General features: G+C 40.1%; 1 protein-coding gene across 1 annotated transcript in view; it reads left to right on the forward strand.

Annotated features, from left to right (window-relative positions):
- Window positions 1-10686: 10686 nt before the first annotated feature.
- Window positions 10687-16944, forward strand: part of frmd4ba (FERM domain containing 4Ba) — a 41942-nt gene continuing 35684 nt past the window's right edge. Inside the window, exon 1 of the mRNA XM_056364446.1 lies at window positions 10687-10829. The gene's annotated coding sequence lies outside the window, so the exon portion shown is untranslated. The remainder of the gene's footprint in view (window positions 10830-16944) is intronic.

Genomic DNA, 16944 nt, shown 5'->3' on the forward strand with positions numbered 1-16944 from the left:
TATTAATTTCAGCATTACATTTATAGCCTCTATTATTCCTTTACAAACTGCTCATAAATAATAATAGTTGATAATCTCAGAATCTTATTATGTCCAAATAACATCAGTGCGAGAACCTGTAACTCTGGAGAAATCTCAAATGAAAAGCACAATAAATATAATCAATGGATGTGCTTTTTTATGCTGAATGTTTACACTCAGGTCTGTTTCACAGTGGTGATGCCAGCTATGACTCATGAAGCAAACCGTGATATTTATTCCACAGGCTCATTTTCCTCGTTCACCTCGTTTTCAATAGAGGGCCTTGTCTCATCTCCAGTTAAAATGGCTTGTTCACATTAGTATGCCAGACTCATAAGAACGTTTGAGGATTTCAATTAATTTATTTCTTGTCAAAGTTGTTTTACCATGTCATCATGGAGCGTTTATTTGCATGTAATCTTTGTGACCTCCTCTTATAAAGGGAATTATTCATGTATTTTTCTTGCACAGCAAAGCAAAGATCCCTGACTCCACTGCAAGGACGCAAAGTGGATGAATGCCTGTTGATGTGACAAATATGACAAAGGACAGTTTTCCTGTAAAAGCTCAAATTATTCAGAGATTGTGACTGTAGCAGAGCTATTGCAGCCACTGGAAACAGGAAGAATGGAATGTGATTCAGCCATTTCCATGCTGAAACTCAGCTCTAAAATTGGTGCCTTCTTTTCTAGACGGTTTCGTCACCTTCCTCCAGTTGTGTGAGAATGTTCTTTACCTTCACAAAGTATTTCACAACACAGAAGTAGTCCTAAACCTACTGTTTGACAGTCTATTACAGTGGTTTTCAAAGTGGGGCCCCGGGGGGCCACCAGGGGGCACTAGGGGGTCCTCACCAAATTGGAAGGAAAATGAGAAATAGTGCAATTTAAAAAAATAACATTGAATTGTCATTATTTTTATGAGCATTATTAAAAAATATTATTTATAATAGTACAACATATCCAAATCTTATTTGCCATTCTAATCTTTCTAATTGCCTGCCATTCAAAACATCCTTCATCACGTCATAAACTGTTAGTGTTGACCTGGCAGTCTGCGCCTGCCACCAAGCTGCTCTGTTCCAGAAATTGCTTGCTTGCTAGCATGTAGCTAACTAGTGCAACACAAATGGAAATGTTTCTGAAAAGGAAAAGACCCAACGAACAGCCCGGCTGTCAAAAACTCAGCTGCAAAAAATGCGATGAACTCCTGGCAAACTAAAACTCGAGTATGAGGCTGCATACATTAAGTATGCCATGAAAATGGCTATGAGTGCCCGAAAATGTGTCCTCTGCTGCAAGACCCTCTCAAATGAGTGTTTCAAACCATCTAAACTTCAGCGTTCTTTGACACAAAAACGTCCGGCAGAGCTGACTCTTTCAAACGTGAAGTAGAGCATTTGGCCAGGCAGTCAGCTACATTCACACAGCAAGCTACCATCCCTGAGCAGGCCCTGAAACACACACACACAAACACACACACACACACAAAGTTTTGGAACCCCTGGTTGGTCAACATAGTCGAGCAAAAGTTTTCTGGAGTCTGGAATCCTGCTGTGCAACATAAAACTCCAGCTTCACTAATACTAAAGGATTTTGAAATGCCCCTTATCTCACCTCAAATATCTCACCTGTTGTATTCATGGTTGCCGCCTTTTGTTTTGTACCTGCCCCGCCTCATTGCACCTGCTGTTACCTGCTCCCCTTCCTCCCCTTCCTCTCACTCCTTATCACGTCTGTTTAGTTTCCCTTGTGTTTCCTTGCACGTCTGTTACTATTCTCTAGTGTTTTACTGTGTATTTTAGCTTAGTTCCTGTATATCTTGCCTTTTTGGATCCCTTGCCACCCAGGCTGGATTTGTTTCACCTTTAAAGTAAGACTTTTGTGTTTTCATTGTTAAATAAAACCTTGAACTGTACCAGCACTGGCTTTGTTTTGTGTCTGCAGAAGTCCTAAAACATAGCAATATATAATTTGGGACACTCTAATTACCAGCAAAAATCACTATTTAGCAAGTCAAATAACAATAATGCCTGGCACATACTGTGGGGAGTAAGAAAATATGGCTTGTCAGATTTGTTTTGCTTCGTGGAGGATCCAGTGGAAGAGATTCCCCCCTCTGTCCTTGGACTGGATGAGCCTTAAAAATTAATTTTGTTGGTTGATGTGTGGGGATGCGACTTCTTACAAGGCCAGTTGTCTGCACACAAAAGGACAATTCATAGCAGCATCTTGTGTTCTTTCCCCAGGATAATGAGTTATTCACAGGATCTAATGCAGAATAGTACAGATAATTTTCCTTTTCCTAATTATCTAACCCGTCAATGTGTGGTGTAGGAATGCACAATACTGCCAGCTGAGATCTAAAAATATATTTACTGCACTTTATGCATCAAATCTTTCTTTTTTTTTTATCTCAAGTGCAACTAAAAACAGTTTGTTATGAGCCTACAAGTTTATGCATGTTGTGCTATAACTCAGAAGGTTTATCACCAGAAATATTTGAGTAGAATAGAAAAGAATAGAATGTTTTCTTCATATTCGTCCAACTGATCCTTCACTGTCCTCTGTACACTGTATGCATGTTATACCACAGTCATACAGATGACCAGCCGCTACAGCCTAGACCTGAATGACCATTTTCTCCTGTTTAATCAAAATACATTCTGTGTATTATTATTATTATTATTATTATCATCATCATCATCATCATCATCATCATCATCATCATCATCATCATCATCATCATTATTATTATTGTTGTTGTTCAATTTGCACATGTGCATGTGCACATAAAACTACAAATTGCCATTTTTTCATTTATGTTTGTGCAGAACATGAACACATGATGTATAATTTATTGATTAGTGAACAGAGGTGTAAGTATAATTTCTTAATTTGGCATGAGTAAAGCTGGTTGATTTCCCAAGAATCCACTTAACACTTAACTCGGCTAGTGGCCTCCCAGCTCCAGCTCTGTACTAAACACACAGTAAGTAAGTGTGTAAACAACATAGCCCAAAAACAACTTGGGAAACGCTGACTTTCTCTCTCTAGAAGTTTGTGAAGTCATGCCCAGAGGCATATGTTTTTGGGTTGTCTGTCCGTACCTATGGTCCGTACATACGTCCCATTCTCATGAATGCAATATCTGAGTCAGACCGTGAGGGAATTTCCTCAGATTTGTGACAAACATTCACTTTGACTCAAGGATGAACCAAATAGATTTTGGGGGTCAAAGGTCAAAGGTCCCTGTGACTTCTCAGAACATGATTTTGGCCATAACTCATGATTTCACACAAATGACAAACAGGGTAAAATGATGAGGTGATGAAATTTTACATCCAAAAGGTCAAAGGTCTGCTTCACTGTGACATCATAATGTTCTGTAAAAACACCTCTGGCCATTATTCAGTGCTGTCAATCTTTGGTGCCCACCTTTGAAATGTGTAGATCTTCTGTGTGCAGCATCCGCGCTTTAGAATTTACAGTTTCTTCGCAGCAACATCCATATCAGTTTTATTGGCCAAGCATGTGAATGCACACAAGAAATCTGTTTTTTGTTCCTCTCAATTAAATTGCACACTAATACAGTGAGCGCATAGTTGAACAAGAATAACAAAGCTTAACAAAGTCAATTCACATCAATTTTATTTATGTAGCCTTAATTTCACAAATTAAAAAGTACACTTAATACCATTAAATTCCTTCACTGTCTTCACTACATACGAGTCCGGACAGACATGGATGTAAACTGGAACTTGACTGGTTGGCGGAGCAAAACAACCATAAGGCAATAATGGGTCAGCTCAGGTTTAAGGTCAGGTTTGATTGTGATAATTAATGTATTTGACGTCAGTGAGGCGGTTTATGTTGCCTCGTTTCATTTTCCTTGTTGCGTCACAGAGACAAAGTTCTGCTGTTTCCTTTGTCTTTCGAATGAGCATGGAATTGTAGGATAGATGTGGGTTATATTTTGACACAGTCCATGTTCTTGTAATTTTATATGCATTAGGCACGTGTCTCCACTAGTGCTACACACTCTGCATAGAGTATATGTAAAGAGCAGTGAAGAGTTCATCTGATCTGTACTTGTCAAACATGACTTCAGGATCTGAGTAGATCTAGAAAATATTTGTAACCATGATGAAAGGCAAATATGTCATAAGATAGTAACATAAGTCCACAGACAAGCACAGATAACAAGCATAAATCATAATATTGACTCACATTTTTTTGTTAGATTTCATTCATTTCCGCAATAGGGGGCCAGGTGACTGAGTTAAAGTCTGTGTGTAGCTACTTGGCAGCTCCACTAATTCCACAGAAAATGTTGTTTGTTACTACAGTAAGTAAATGCTGTTAAAAGGGACACAATCACAAATAATTTTGGGTTCAACTTTCATTATAACGTCCCTCATACTTTACGTGGCTTTCTCAGCTACTGTAATTATTGTTGGAACTGGAAATGTTTGCCTGAAGCCAAATCACTATTAGAGTCAACCTTACTTTGAATCTCTGTAGTTTATTTAACTCAATTAAGTAATTATTCCTTCACATTTTCTCATTATTTTCTGTAAATATTGTTATTTGTCTTCTTTTAGGGTCCAAACACTAATAGATTTTAAATAATTATTGCTGATTAAAAAAAAAAGATTAAAACTCTTAACATGAGGACGTATCTCCATGATTGCTTTTACCTTCTCACAATGTGTTCATATTATTCTTATGAATAATGTTTAGTGAGCTAAGGGCGTAAAACTACAGTATTATACAAGGCAGAAGTAGAAATTAGAAAAAAAAAGTTGGAAAAATAAACAGAAGCTGAGAAAGTGAAACTCTCCTCTCTGAAGTTAAAGGGTGCACAACCCACTTGCTCCACATGGTGGCACTGTAACAGCTCATGAAGGCCGTTTCACTCACTACTGACAAGTGGCCACAATACTCTTGTGAGTGAAATAAATCTTATGGTATCACAGTAATAATATATAATATTTCCCATTCATTTGGACGATTTACAAATGTTTTGACACATTCATGCAAATGTGTTCAGCCTTGTGTCTAATGTTTCCTGCATCAGCAATTACTAATGTCATGTTCTCTGCTGAATAGTCTTACCCCCCAAAATATTTAGGCATCAGTTCATTGCATAAGTCATTACATGCAAAATGGTTGAAGCAGTTGTCATCATCTGTTGAGTGTATTTTCTATAAAATTTCTTTTTTTGTAAATGTGTCCTGAGTTGATAAATTACCCTCAGGTGAATCTGACTTGAGTTTCACTAATGAGGGGGAACGTGAGAAGCATTAGATCAACCGGTGATCAGTTTTCTAAAATAGCCCAGAGGTGCAAAATAGCTCAGTTGGCAGTTGACAGTGTTACGATTTCTGACAATGGAAGAACAACAAGGAAAGGAACACCAACAGCCGTGAGGAAGACGATGAGTAAGGCTGCGTGGTGGAAGGGCCAAGGACATAGACACGTCCCCAATGAAATAAGGGCCACAATGTTCAACCATGTTCTCAATTAAACAATGGCCGAGGCTGGTCGAATGCTGGGAGAACAATGTGTGTGTCTGTGTGTGCGCAGCGATTGTGTATATGTCATGCAGACAAGGCCTGTCGACAAATACAAACAGTACAAGCGTAAATGTCAATCCTTTCAATCTGCCACAAAAGTCAGTCCTTGTGGTCAAAACCTTAGTACACTGTTATATTGACAGCATGTCTAAACATTTTGACTCTCTTGCTTGTAAACGATCACATGATGATGTGTCATTCTGATGAATCTAGACATGTTCATTGACATAAATATCTACTTTTGAGAGCTAAACTCTGGATTTGGACTTTTGCAGGAAATCCATTGTGCGGTGCTGTTTGTAATAATTGTTTTGACATATACACTTCCGTTTTTGCAAATGTTAAGGATGATTTGAGAAATGTCCCAAAGAGATGGTGAAAAACTATAAAAGACTACCAGTAGAAACTGTTGAAAACAGTTTGAGTACAGTATATTTCATATTTTGTCAGATCTAATTTGTTTCACTTTTTACAAGTGATGTGTCTTTACTCCCTGGCGACATATAGTTCCCCTGCAGCTGATAATCCTGGAGCCTTCAAACTCTTTCGATTCTGTCACAGTGTCACACTCACATTGTCACACACTGTCTGGAGAGTCATGTAAGTCATGAGACCTGAGACTACACATCTCAGTGGAGCGGTCCTACACATCCCGTGTAGTCTGCCCTTTAACTCTCACTGCAAGATAATGTAATTACACCGAGAGAACGGGAGCAGTCGGGACACTTCAAGACACAGACTCAACCCCCTCTCAGCAGCTACTGGCAATGTCAAACAGGGACAATACACATTGACCTACATATTTCATCAGTTCTGAAAACAAAGCACAGTATGTGTATGTATATACAGCGTAACATATGTCATAAGTCTAGCATGACACACTGTAAGTTATGCTTGAATAAGTGTGGAGTTGATTTCAGTTTAATGTGTACATGCTGATTTAGATTACAATAATTGATATTAGGTAAACATGTGTTCAAATTTTATTCAGTTTGAATTGAAAATGTGAACAGTTTTTATTGTTTACGAGGTCTCCGAACAAGGCATCACACTCATAGAGCTCATATTGAGTTGAAATGTCTTCTTGAAAAAGTATTTAACTCAACCTAAATTATGAACGTTAACTGTCCTGGCGTGTTTCCTGAAACATGTTGATGTTTCAGATAAATTGTTGGCAACAAAAGCCACAGTTCTTGGTAGTCAGTAAATGAGAAGTGCGCTTTTTTCACTTCTGTGTGAACTCAAAGCCCCACTGTTTCAAAACTTATTGTGAATTTCATGTAAATCTGTTTTATCACTGTAAAGTGTGCATGTGCCATATAAGAGCAGAAAGCCCCACAAGCACAACAAAAATCTATTTTTCTTTTCTTTTTTTTTTCATTTGTTTGCAAATCCATTGTTTTTTTAAATGGCTGGGACCATGAAGGGTTAAGCAATATTGTGCAGTTATTATACATTCTACATTTACATTACACATGCATTGGGGGTTGTGATCAATAATATTTTACATCTTCCTGACAGGGGCACTGCCAGGGATTTTGAGCCACATGAAAAGATGTCACAGACCACGCCAACCCTGAAAATGCATTATAACTCTGTATAGTATATATATATATAGATAGTGAATGCAGGAATTCACTATCTGATGCAACACTGATACGCTATATAAGAAATGCGCTAAAGGCCACCTTTTTAGATTAAATGTTCATATCATTGAAAAGGACTTACTCCTTTTTCTTCTTTTCAAAAAAGAAATTCCCACTACACCTACATTTTTTTGTGAAAAACTGGGTGACATTTTGTTGTCCTTTCTTCACTTCAATTTTTGGAAGCCATGAGCTGTACCTCAATTCAGAGGCCTCATCCTTCGCAAAGACGTGGTCTACGAAGTTGTGGCCCTTTGTAGCCATCGTGGACCGCGAAGGCCAAACCGAAATGACACAGTCTGGCCTATGGAGGATGTTCGATTTCAGTCACCAGCTGCCGCAAAGCAACACGCCTGTCGCCTAGCAACCTTGACAGCACATAACTTCTTTTTGTTTTTTCACAAAATCTTGAGGTTTTAAGGCCTTTGCTTTTAACAGTTGTACTGTTAGCTGTTGAACTGAGCTGAAACCCACTACTTGCATTTAAAAGTATAATCCTGAATGTGCTGTTTGCTGCCATATTTCCTTACTGGCGTGCAATGAATCTTGGGATAGGCTGGGCCACAGAGAATACACCATCCATTGGATCCACCCGTTGAACACTTGGTTGCCCAGGAAAAGAAGGCAGCATTTGAAGGAACTTTGAAATGGGACAGTGTAGTCATGGCACTGTGACATCATCGGTGCAATGCAGCCTGAATGAGGAGGCCGCTGGAGTTTCTTTAGGAAGCTGAGACATGATGATGATGCTCAACTGATACTCCTTACTTGCAATTCACTGTTGGCAAGTACCGAGCTATTTCGTGTACGGAAAGGAAAAGAAACGAAGAGAATATTTCTTTGTACATCGTAAAAAAATATTCTGTTAATACTAATAGGTTAATAATCTGTCCCGGGTGCACCGCTGATTCCTGGTATTTTTCAAGAAAAAGACCCCCATTCTTATAAGAAAATGTGGGGGAGGGATAATGCTCAGTGAGGAATTACTGAATTCATTCACCCTGACCTGGAAAATACTAAAGACGCAATGAAATGACCAAGCTATCAAGAAGAATGAAGACTGGTGGCACAAGGACAACAGCACAGCAGCTGACCTGCTTCGAGGTCTATGAGAGGATGGGATGAGATGGAGGGGTCAGTGCTCACTTATTGTTGATGTTACTTATTGTCATCCATCTTTTGTTTATCTCAACTTATCGTGAATGCATAAAGTTGGCTTTAGAAGGAAGCATGAAAGTTGGTAAGAGTTAATGTCTGTCAAAGCACAAAAGGAGATGACATTACCAGTCCATCAAGGTCAAGGTTGATGGCAGGGGGGCCGAGTTAATCTCTCTTGGAGGGGGTGGGGGCAATATGCAACTTAAGACTCAGAAGAGAGGATGCACACTGACAATGGGCCAGCGAGTGTGGGACAGTGTGTCAGTCAGGGGCCGCTCTCAGGAGGGTAGACCTCTCCATGTTAACATCTGCTCCACGAGCACAACATAATCCCCTTGTACTTAAAATTCATAGTTTCTTCCTTCTGCATAAACAAAGGTCCCCTCCCTGAGACTGTCTGCACTCACTGCTTTTCTCAGCTGTTTAACCTTTTGTGTCAATTTTGATGAAATGAAGCCACTAAATGACTTCTGAGATAGGAAAAAAATATAAATCTCTATTGCAAGATATAAAGTTTTCTTTAATAGGATCATGGCTGGAGTTTTTTTTTTTTTTTTTCTGTACTTGTTAATTTTTCCATCATACAAATTAGATCCCAGAGGTTACTACACATATTTTATCCTTCTACCTCACAGAGTAATGCAGTGCTGTTTGTTTGTTATCATAATGTAGATTATAGCTTATATGAAGTGTCATCAGAACAATAGCTAGTGGGCTAATCTCAATGGGAGCTGAGGCAAAGCAGAGATTTGGTGTGCATATGGGGGGGAGTGGGGGAACTTGGTGCACACATGGCACCAGGGCGAGCCTAATCACAGGCTCACAGAAATCCTCACAAATGGGGAGGGGGGTGGAGGGGGGGTGGCTGTCTCTGGGGTGACTCATTTAGGCTTTGAAGAAAGCATTTTGCACACGTAACACAACCGGCCTTTGCCTAAACATAAACACTCATCTTTTGTTTTCTTTTTTTCATTCTCTCCTCTGTGTGTGTGTGTTTGTGTGTGTGTGTGTGTGCACAGCTGAGATAGCCGAGAGAACGTCAGCCCTGCCATGACACTTGGTTCCACTGGTTTATAATAAACTGGACAGTTTCATCCCTCCCATTTCCTTGCGCCTGCAGTTTTTTGTGGATTAGTGGGTCTTTCCATTGTTCGGCCTGTCATGGAGCCACAACAGTGTGGCACTCCTTTCCTTCCCCTCACAGTGTAGTCACAGGAAAATCTACAACGTGTCCAAAACCTTACATGTAATGTTCCAACAAACCTGTGCTCCCATCCATGTCCACTTTCAAAGTCTAGCTTAGATAGATAGATAGATAGATAGATAGATAGATAGATAGATAGATAGATAGATAGATAGATAGATAGATAGATAGATAGATAGATGCCTGGGTATACATCCACCATGCACAGACCAACATTAGCATTAATTTGCAGTCATGTTTGTGGTCAACTGATGAGTCAAGTCCAATATTCAGTCTCCCTTTAGCTGTGTAACTGGCTTTTTTTTAGCCGCTAAATGCTCCACTGTGTTCACAAGCTAGTTGCTAATTTTGTCTATCTGCTTTTTGGTGCTATGCCAGGGGGTGCAGTGGTCTTATCAGAGCTTTTTGATGAAAACAGTAACCTACTGTTGTTGGGAACTACACTGATGAGAGCAATGAATGTGACCCAAAATATTAAAGCTGCTGCCTGGAAACCCAAAACAATGAGAGCTGAGGGGAACTGCAGTGTGATGATCATTTTCTGTGGGTTTCTCACTAACTTTTTCATTCTCATACTCCACTGTTCGTCACAGAAAATATTGATCACTGGTTAAATAAGAGGTTTTGTGGCTGATTTGTCCAACCAGGCCACTTAACCACCTTCTCTTCTGATATTATGGACCTCAGGGCAGTTGAGTAGCCTATACATACTATTACATTATGCATCTGTGAAGAGCACATTAGAGGGCTCAGGCAAGACCATACACATATTTGCATTTGAATATTTGTGTAAACAAATTTCCCACCAGCTAATCCATATCCTATTTGATGTGATCTCTGCCGAGCAGTGGTGTGTTTCTGCAGCAGGGAGCGCTCCTTCATTGGCCAACAGGCAGCAGCAGAGGGAAATTCATCTGTCCCGTCCTGAATGTGTGGAAGGTAGCGGAGAGGAGGCGGGGAGTGTGGCTGGATGGGACCGACTGTGCGGAGTGTGGGAGACCAGGTTATTATGCCGAACAGGCTGCAGCTTCCCTTCCTTCACTCCTCATCTCTGATGAACCCTGCAGAACCAGCTCTTCATTCATCCGGACAGAACATCTCCATTCTGAGAGTCTCGTCTCGTTGGGAGAGAGGTGGATGTATTTGACTGACGGGTGCCGGCTGAGGCGCGCTGCGGACAGACAATAAGTGCGAGCAGTCAGACCACAACAAAAGACACAAGGTGAGAATCGCTTCATCCGTGTACAAACAGAGCGTATAAGAGCTGGTTTCTTTTTCTTTTTAACAGTAAAACAACATGTAGTTGTGTGATCACCTGTAACAGCGTTTTCTGGCGGTCTCACGCTCCGTTTTGTTATCTTGCATTGTCAATAACTTGCAGACTTTGCTCTTATTTGGCACTTTAAAACACGTATCGTAGACTTTTTGCTCTGTATTTAGTCTATACAAAACTCCTGTGGAGAAACAAGTCCTCTGTGATTATTCATTACATCAGTGTTGATTTGAGGATAAATGAATCCCACCCTTCCTTAAACTCACCTACAGCCTATAATATTTGACCTGATTTCTGCTGACTGAATGTCAGCTGGATGTTGAGGCGTTGACATGTCAACATAAGTGTCCTGCTGGTCAGAAAGGTGTAGCCTGCTGGAGTCGTTCATGGTGTTTTAGACAGATGGAACACACTGACAGGAGAGGGATGAGTGGGTACTTCAGTGATTACCTGTAACGCACCTTGATCTGAGAGGATGGGAGAAATAAGAGTCTGTATTTTTGTACTTTCTTTTTAAAAGTAAAAATGACTTCTTTCCTTCTGGCTCTGTGGTCAGATGGCCTGCTATCCTGTGTGTGAATATCCTGTTTCCTGGACCAAACAAACAATGGGGAGGCAGGCATGGCAGGCATGTGATATCCTGTAAGGGTCTTGTGTCACCACACACCATGAGAAACAGGAGCAAAAACAGCATAAACAGAGCTCCAAAATATAAGCTGAATAAAAAAGTAATGTGGTCTGACACGTTCTTCCTCAGTGTCATTCATTTGTTGTGACACGCAGCAGGCCTGGCATGAGGAAGCCCAGTGACAGGAGGTGTGCGAGTGATACAGAACAAAGGCACAGCACTGGTTTGTATGGGCGACTGTACTGAGTTTGTGCCTCATGAGAGCAACATGTGCTGCCTCTTTCTCTTTCTCTCTTTCTGACACACACACAGAAACAAAGTGCAAAGGCAGCGCTGCTTTGTGTTGACTCTAGTCTAGGATGTTCAGCTGTTTTTAATGGGGTCAGCGTTTCTGATTCAATAAAGCTATTAACCGTCACAGAATATTCCAACGCCGCTGCTCGGCACAGATAGGAGGCATTTGCCAATCCGGGCCCATTAACAGCCTTATCCATATACACAAGGCAGTTTTGAAAGGGTAAACACCACATCCACTCCACCTGAGGGGTGCGACCTTAGCTGATGATGCGTTCCCACCACCTCTCATCCAAGCCCCTGTTTTGTGTTAAAAAATTGCTCATCAGCATTTTTCTCTTTTTTTCCCACATCTTCATAATAACACCCTCTGATTTGAAAGAAAGCATTTATCAGTTAAGCTATGTGATACTGTTGTCGAGCAGGTTCGTATAATTCAACACTTCTGCTAGAAAACAAGCTCCCTGCCAGACTGGTTCCTGACAACAGACAGATCAAAGTCTCGGTCAAAGTCTGGCGTGTGACAGAGGAGAATGTAAATAGAAATCCTTGGAAGTTAAATCAATGTGTTTTTCACATGCTGGTTTGATTTATGGTCAACATTATGAGTTAATATTCATTTATTTAAAAAAAAAAAAAAAGATCTACCTGAAAGCTCTTCCTTTTGGTGTGTAGTTGGTTATTTCATGGGAAGAAAGTTTGCAGTTTGTTCAGAATCAAAGCGGAGGAGAGACAGACATCACAAAATCCAGTGGCTTAATATTGCACCTCCATGAGGTTGGGCAACTCACAAGAGACAACCTCTAACAGTCAGGCCCTAATGCAGCAGGGGTGGAGAAGTCCTGACCGCATGAGCACTAAAAACTCTACAATATAATATCAATGAATGATTTTTCACATAGCTCTGGAGTGTGGTTGAGTGTCCCTTTAAAGCAACTTTAGCTGAACAGCAGCCACTGCTAAATGCTAAACCACTGTTAGCGTTTTAGCTAAACGCTAAGTGTATAACACTGATAAATCTAAGAGGAAGAATTTGTTATGTATCCTCTCAAAAGTTTGATAGTTCCACTTTAATTTACATATTATCTAAGCAAAAAGATGTCACATCACTCTTTGATGGGCAGGTGATATCTAAGTGCAAAGCAAAACAAACAGCAGAGCAGAGTGCACTTAGCTGTTGTCACAATTGGAAAAAAAAACTTGGATGTTGTGGATTAGCACTTTGATAAACGTAAACAGGCTTTCTGCTGGAGGCCTAATTCAGGGTCACACACACTGGAGTGTTTTCTAGTTGATGCGTTTGTGGGTCAACAGTAATCTATAGGCTTTACAGTGGAAATCAATTCAGATCCCCGGTCCAGAGGGCACAGCAGAGTGAAGAGGGTGCGTGCTTATTTAGTGAAAATGATTTTGAAAAAAAAAAGGTTTACCACAAATATATGTACATAGTCCTGCTATGTTTGCTGTAGATGTCCTGAGTGCATCTACTGTCTTTGGTAACACAATCACTGAACACATGGTTCACACTGAAAGTTGTGTCAACAGAAATCTGTTCCTCGTTGGCTGTGAACCAGCTCAGCAGTGTACAGACGCTACATCTCTTTTCCTTGTTTCACGTCTGCTTTGTGCCCTCCAACAGGACATCCTTAGTAAAACAAAGAGTCTAGACCTTAGTTTCACATGCAAACCATAGACATTGTGAAACATCCCGCGTTCATTGTGTGTTTCCAAATTTACGATTCTTGTATACAAAGAATACCACATGCAAAGAGTTTGATGGGAGAAAGAAACATGGTTGTCTTTTGTTTGATTTCTGAGGGATTCGGTCCTGTAATGTATTTATGTATAATGTTCTCTTGTTTATTTCCCTTCAGAATAAAACAGAAAACACTAACATCAGCCCTAGAGAGTGACTCTCAGCTGGCTGGGAACTCCTCTGGGAGTAAGTTTCCATGTCATTTAGATAAAAGAGACTGCATTAAAAAAAAAGCCCCAATCTGTTTAATAACAGACACTTGCCAGCTCATGGACAAATTCCTCTCAAAATGCAGCGCTCAAACTCACCTCCTTATGAATTATTTAAAGAATGAACACAAGTATGGATTCATAGGTTACCCATGTGTTTCAGTGGCTATTGACCCGCGCACTTCAGAGTAAAAGCCCCCGGTCTCAGGGGATTTTTAGTGGGAAATTAATCACAATTCCAACAGTGCATGATTTAAACCAGTACAACAACATATACAAATTAGGTGACACAGTCAATCGCTGATACATCATCATTTTCCCATCGTGAAGATAACTGTTTAAATAAGAATCTGGACAGAAAGCAAATAATAAACTATGGGTTAACTTATGTTACGCTCTCCAGTAGTAATCTTCAGTTCTGCTGATGTTAATATGTAGCAGTCATGTTTTGCTTTGATAGTGACACAACATGATGCATGTATTTGAGTTAAGTAAATGAATTGTTGCAATAACATTACAGAGCAACTAAAGCCAAACAGTGATCTCAGTCAAGTGTAACAATTCAAATACTGTCTTTCAAACAATTTTCAACAAAAAATACAGTATATTATTTTATAAACATTATTTCAAACAAAATATGGTAAAATCATTGTTCATAAAGAAGGAGGATTGCGCATTGCAGTTTAGCCTGTGACACCTCAGTACAGAGCCAAAGTAAAACCAAAACCTCCGGTTGTTGTTCCAGGAGAAAGAAAACTTAATCACACTGATATTTGTAGACTACAAATCCAGTCCTGCAAAATATTCTGATTCTTACTCATCAGTATGTCATATGGTTCAGTCTGCCTAGAAAGTGATGGTACATCTTAAAAAAAACAAAACAATGTAACGCATTAAGTTATGCATCTAGTCGTCAAATTCCCATGAACCCGAGACTGTTATGGGTTAAAGGTCACGTTGCTTAACAGCAGAGATAACAGCTAAAAAGTTGGCAAGGTGGTGGATATCAGAGTTAAGTGAGAAAAAGTTAATATGATGTATAATACATATTCTTGTGCTGGGAAACCTTTATGGGAGCTGTAGTTTTTTGGATACTAATGAATTAACTGTTTAAATTCAAATAGTAAGTGATGTAGGAGATACTCATTTGTCTTATGGACAGAATGTTTGCAGAAAAAACAATAAAATAAACCAAGGTTATAACAAGCCCCAGAAATCAGCAGATGGACAATTTCGAGCTGCAACAATTAGTCGATGATGTGATAAGTTGATTGACAGAAAATGTATTTGCTATCTGCTATTTTGATAATTGATTAATCAAGTCGAAGCCAATTTTCAAGCACAAATGCAAAATATTTGATGGATCCAGCTTCTACAATGCGAGCATTAGCTGCCTCACATTATAGTAATTAAAAAAACAAAACAATTTTTAACCGTTGATCAGAAGAAACAAAACATCTGAAGTCGTCCCCTTCAGCTCTCGGATATTGTGACATTCACTACTTTCTCATGTTTTATACACCAGCCATCTTCATTGTAACGGCCTCAGTTCTTCAAACATAGATATTGGAATGCATGTTTTATAACTTTCCAACACTGACAGTTGCCCAAGATGCCTACCCAGGCCATTCTCCGGGTGTGCAGAGGTGAGAGGGTATACAGGAGCTGAACTCTTAAACTTCCTATTTCTTTTTTCATACAACTACTTCTGCCACTTTTTGTGTGTATAACCAAGTGCGACACTTTGAAAGACTTTAAGGAGAGACTGACCAAATTTCTGCCTTTGTTTTATCCTCATTCATCACATCTCAGTCCTCGCTGTAATGGCATTTGCCTTTTATAGGTGTTTGTTTAAAGCACACTGAACCCTTGAATCTCCTGTTACATGTTTTGAAATGCCACAGCTACAGTTTATGAGGTTAGAATAACAGGAGTGTTTAAGGAACAAAAACATAAATGCTTTTTTTTGTGTGTTTTTTTTTGTTGTTTGTTTGTTTTTGGAAATGTATCTAGATCTGTTTGTCTATCCAGCTCTCGTAACGTGGTATGCTACTGCACAGGTGAGCAGGTGAGATGTAGCAGGGAGCACCTTCCTCCTGGTGGGACCATCCACAACCTGCGGCAGTAGAGGAGGCCTTGAACCCAACAGATCTATGTAGTGTTACACTCTAGAACAGAGTGTTTGCCTCCTCCCCCTCCTCATGTGTTTCTCAGACTGGGATGTAATTGCTGTGAGGCTGAGAAAATGAAAATAACAACAAAGCAAAGCCCTCTACCACCTTTCCCTCTGTCTGTAGTGCTGTCGGCCTGCCTGATAGGTTTTGGAGAGAATGAGTTGTTGGGGGTGGTGGTGGTGGGGTCCTCCCTAATTATGCTGCTTATGTGCCTCTCTCCATCCATCCATCCCTCTCTTGTGATCACTCTCCATTTCTTCCCATTTCCCTCTCAAATACACAGATCACATACACTCTCTCCCTCTCTCTCTCTCACATACACACACACACTAGGAAAAGCTGTGAGGTGATGATGTAAAGGGGATGTTTGAAAGCCTGAATGGTAATGACCAGAATGAGACTCCCTGCACTGTGAGTGTGTGTAAGGTAAAGGAGGGGGGAGCGCCTGAGCTGCTATTATTACCCTCTCAGGCACAAATAGAGAGATACATGATGTCGAGTTTGAAAAAAAAACAAACAAAAAAAAACAACAACCGTGCTTCTACAGCAGACGTACCCCACGGCCTTGGATCCGCTGTGATCGATAGTGCTCAACGGTTAAAACCCCATGTGAGTGTTTCACACATTCAGTGCCAGAGGGGATGGAAGCTCGGTAAAGAGACACGCTAGAGACTTCTGAGAATATGTGATGATCTGAGTCTCACCCCCCTCCTCAAAGTAATTTCCTGTTCAGTTGCTGTGCTAGATTATTTCTTTTTTCAAACCTTGCGTCAATGAGTTAATTTAGTTTGCTTTTATTGTCAGTGGTTTTATAGTTTCAGAGCCATTACAGTGCAGTGTGTTAGACAATGGAGATGGAGGTGCTCACACAGAGCTTAGCATTCATCATTAATGGAGTGTTATGTGAGCTTCCTCTTTTACTGGGTTAATACTGGAAACCAACACCCCCACCTAGACCGATACTCACACACACACACACACACACACACACACACATTCACTA

This window comes from Seriola aureovittata, chromosome 2 (genome assembly GCF_021018895.1).
Source record: "Seriola aureovittata isolate HTS-2021-v1 ecotype China chromosome 2, ASM2101889v1, whole genome shotgun sequence".
NCBI lineage: Eukaryota > Metazoa > Chordata > Actinopteri > Carangiformes > Carangidae > Seriola > Seriola aureovittata.